Raw genomic sequence first — 4,434 nt, 5'->3', positions numbered from 1 at the left:
TTTTCGACTTGGTATAAATCAGTAACCACTGACACTTAGAATTTTTTCGAGTTGGTATAAATCAGTAACCACCGACACTTAGAATTTTTTCGAGTTGGTATAAATCAGTAACCACCGACACTTAGAATTTTTTCGAGTCGGTATAAATCAGTAACCACTGACACTTAGAATATTTTCGACTTGGTATAAATCAGTAACCACTGACACTTAGAATATTTTCGGGTCGGTACAAATCAGTAACCACCGACACTTGGAATTTTTTCGGCTCAGTAGAAATCAGTAACCAAGCGCATTTTTGAATTGGTTACTGATTTCTCCGTTCGAGTTGCGGCTGCAGTTGGCTTCAAATAGTGGTGGGGGCTTAATTATCGCCGAGGGGAGCATGTCCCGGTGGTGTGGCCGAGGATGGAGTGCCTTTTGAAGGGGGTGTTTCTGAATTTGGACCCTTTTTGAGTTGCATGGCCGGATGGGTGTGGTTTTGAAGGGTGTGTCTGTCTGGAGTGGCACCGGCGTTGGTGTGAGGCTGAGGGTGGGCGTTCGGTTCCTGGTTAGGGATAGGGAAAGGGTGAGACTTAGCTTTAGTGCTCGTGCCCCCGATTTTGGTAATGTTTGACGTCAATTTTCCAAGGAGGCGAATGCAAGGCTTCAGAGGGACTTTGAGTGTTCGGGGGCGGGGTAGCTCAGCCGGATTTGCCCCGGCGGTTCTGCGGACGGTGTTGACTTCGAGGGCGGACCGGCCCCCGTGTTCAGTCCGAATATCGTGCATTGTTAACGGCGGGAAGTGTTCCAAAAGGGAATGGGATTGAATGTGACTGCTGAAGCCGACTTTGAGACCTGTAACGCGGGTAGCTCAGCCGGATTTGACCCGGCGGTTCTGGCGACGGTCTCGCCTTCGAGGGGGGAGCGCCCCGCGTGTTCAGGCCGAATTTTGTGCATTTCCATCGGCGGGAAGAGGTCCAAACGGGAATGGGATTGAATGTGACTGCTGAAGCCGACATTGAGACCTCTAACGCGGGTAGCTCGGCCGGATTTGACCCGGCGGTTCTGCCGAAGGTCTCACCTTCGAGGGGGGAGCGTCCCGCGTGTTCAGGCCGAATATCGTGCATTGTTAACGGCGGGAAGTGTTCCAAAAGGGAATGGGATTGAATGTGACTGCTGAAGCCGACATTGAGACCTCTAACGCGGGTAGCTCGGCCGGATTTGACCCGGCGGTTCTGGCGACGGTCTCGCCTTCGAGGGGGGAGCGTCCCGCGTGTTCAGGCCGAATTTTGTGCATTTCCATCGGCGGGAAGAGGTCCAAACGGGAATGGGACTGAATGTGACTGCTGAAGCCGACATTGAGACCTCTAACGCGGGTAGCTCGGCCGGATTTGACCCGGCGGTTCTGCCGAAGGTCTCACCTTCGAGGGGGGAGCGTCCCGCGTGTTCAGGCCGAATTTTGTGCATTTCCATCGGCGGGAAGAGGTCCAAACGGGAATGGGATTGAATGTGACTGCTGAAGCCGACATTGAGACCTCTAACGCGGGTAGCTCGGCCGGATTTGACCCGGCGGTTCTGCCGAAGGTCTCACCTTCGAGGGGGGAGCGCCCACCGTGTACAGGCCGATTTTCATGCATTTCCAACCGTGGGAAGGGGTCCGAAAGGGGATGGGGGTGAACGTGACTGCTCAACCCGACTTTGAGACCTGTAACGCGGGTAGCTCAGCCGGATTTGACCCGGCGGTTCTGGCGACGGTCTCGCCTTCGAGGGGGGAGCGTCCCGCGTGTTCAGGCCGAATTTTGTGCATTTCCATCGGCGGGAAGAGGTCCAAACGGGAATGGGATTGAATGTGACTGCTGAAGCCGACATTGAGACCTCTAACGCGGGTAGCTCGGCCGGATTTGACCCGGCGGTTCTGCCGAAGGTCTCACCTTCGAGGGGGGAGCGTCCCGCGTGTTCAGGCCGAATTTTGTGCATTTCCATCGGCGGGAAGAGGTCCAAACGGGAATGGGATTGAATGTGACTGCTGAAGCCGACATTGAGACCTCTAACGCGGGTAGCTCGGCCGGATTTGACCCGGCGGTTCTGCCGAAGGTCTCACCTTCGAGGGGGGAGCGCCCACCGTGTACAGGCCGATTTTCATGCATTTCCAACCGTGGGAAGGGGTCCGAAAGGGGATGGGGGTGAACGTGACTGCTCAACCCGACTTTGAGACCTGTAACGCGGGTAGCTCAGCCGGATTTGACCCGGCGGTTCTGGCGACGGTCTCGCCTTCGAGGGGGGAGCGCCCCGCGTGTTCAGGCCGAATTTTGTGCATTTCCATCGGCGGGAAGAGGTCCAAACGGGAATGGGATTGAATGTGACTGCTGAAGCCGACATTGAGACCTCTAACGCGGGTAGCTCGGCAGGATTTGACCCGGCGGTTCTGCCGAAGGTCTCACCTTCGAGGGGGGAGCGCCCACCGTGTACAGGCCGATTTTCATGCATTTCCAACCGTGGGAAGGGGGCCGAAAGGGGATGGGGGTGAATGTGACTGCTCAACCCGACTTTGAGGCATCTAACCCGGGTAGCTCAGCCGGGTTTGACCCGGCGGTTCTGCCGACTGCCTCGCCTTCGAGGGGGGAGCGTCCCCCGTGTACAGGCCGATTTTCATGCATTTCGAACCGTGGGAAGTGGCCCAAAAGGGGATGGGGGTGAATGTGACTGCTCAACCCGACTTTGGCGCTTCCGAGCCGGGTAGCTCAGCCGGGTTTGACCCGGCGGTTCTGCCGACGGTCTCGTCTTCGAGGCGGGTGCCTCCCCCGTGTACAGGCCGATTTTCATGCATTTCGTACCGTGGGAAGTGGTCCAAAAGGGAATGGGGGTGGACGTGACTGCTCATACCGACATCGAGACTTGTAAGCCGTGTAGCTCGGCCGGGTTTGATCCGGCGGGTCTGCCGACGGTCTCGTCTTCGAGAGGGGGGCCTCCCCCGTGTACAGGCCGATTTTCGTGCATTTCCAACGGTGGGAAGAGGTTCAAAAGGGGATGGGGGTGAATGTGACTGCTCAACCCGACTCTGAGGCTTCTAACCCGGGTAGCTCGGCCGGGTTTGACCCGGCGGTTCTGCCGTCGGTCTCGCCTTCGAGAGGGGCGCCTCCCCCGTGTACAGGCCGATTTTCGTGCATTTCCAACGGTGGGAAGAGGTTCAAAAGGGGATGGGGGTGAATGTGACTGCTCAACCCGACTCTGAGGCTTCTAACCCGGGTAGCCCGGCCGGGTTTGACCCGGCGGTTCTGCCGTCGGTCTCGCCTTCGAGGGCGGAGCCTCCCCCGTGTACAGGCCGATTTTCGTGCATTTCAAACCGTGGGAAGCGGTCCAAAAGGGGATGGGAGTGAATGTGACTGCTCATACCGACCTTGGCGCTTCCGACCCGGGTAGCTCAGCCGGGTTTGACCCGGCGGTTCTGCCGACGGTCTCGCCTTCGAGGGGGGAGCGTCCCCCGTGTTCAGGCCGAATTTTGTGCATTTCGAACCGTGGGAAGTTGCCCAAAAGTCGATGGGAGTGAATGTGACTGCTCAACCCGACTTTGGCGCTTCCGAGCCGGGTAGCTCAGCCGGGTTTGACCCGGCGGTTCTGCCGACGGTTTCGTCTTCGAGGCGGGTGCCTCCCCCGTGTACAGGCCGATTTTCATGCATTTCGTACCGTGGGAAGTGGTCCAAAATGGAATAGGGGTGGACGTGACTGCTCATACCGACATTGAGACTTGTAAGCCGTGTAGCTCGGCCGGGTTTGATCCGGCGGGTCTGCCGACGGTCTCGTCTTCGAGGCGGGTGCCTCCCCCGTGTACAGGCCGATTTTCGTGCATTTCGAACCGTGGGAAGTGGTCCAAAAGGGGATGGGGGTGGACGTGACTGCTCAACCCGACTTTGAGGCTTCTAACCCGGATAGCTCGGCCGGGTTTGACCCGGCGGTTCTGCCGACGGTCTCGTCATCGAGGGGGGAGCCTCCCCCGTGTCCAGGCCGATTTTCGTGCATTTCCAACCGTGGGAAGTGGTCCAAAAGGGAATGGGGGTGGACGTGACTGCTCAACCCGGCTTTGAGACTTGTAAGCCGGGTAGCTCAGCCGGGTTTGACCCGGCGGTTCTGCCGACGGTCCCGCCTTCGAGGGCGGACCCTCCCCCGTGTACAGGCCGATTTTCGTGCATTTCCAACGGTGGGAAGAGGTCCAAAAGGGGATGGGAGTGAACGTGACTGCTCAACCCGACTCTGAGGCTTCTAACCCGGGTAGCTCGGCCGGGTTTGACCCGTCGATTCTGCCGATGGTCTCGTTTTGGAGGGGGGAGCCTCCCCCGTGTTCAGTCCGATTTTCGTGCATTTCGAACCGTGGGAAGTGGCCCAAAAGGGGATGGGAGTGAATGTGACTGCTCATACCGACTTTGGCGCTTCCGAGCCTGGTAGCTCAGCCGGGTTTGA

Source organism: Chiloscyllium punctatum, unplaced genomic scaffold (genome assembly GCF_047496795.1).
Source record: "Chiloscyllium punctatum isolate Juve2018m unplaced genomic scaffold, sChiPun1.3 scaffold_459, whole genome shotgun sequence".
NCBI lineage: Eukaryota > Metazoa > Chordata > Chondrichthyes > Orectolobiformes > Hemiscylliidae > Chiloscyllium > Chiloscyllium punctatum.
The sequence above is the reverse complement of the archived record's forward strand: the minus strand, read 5'-3'. Positions refer to the sequence as shown.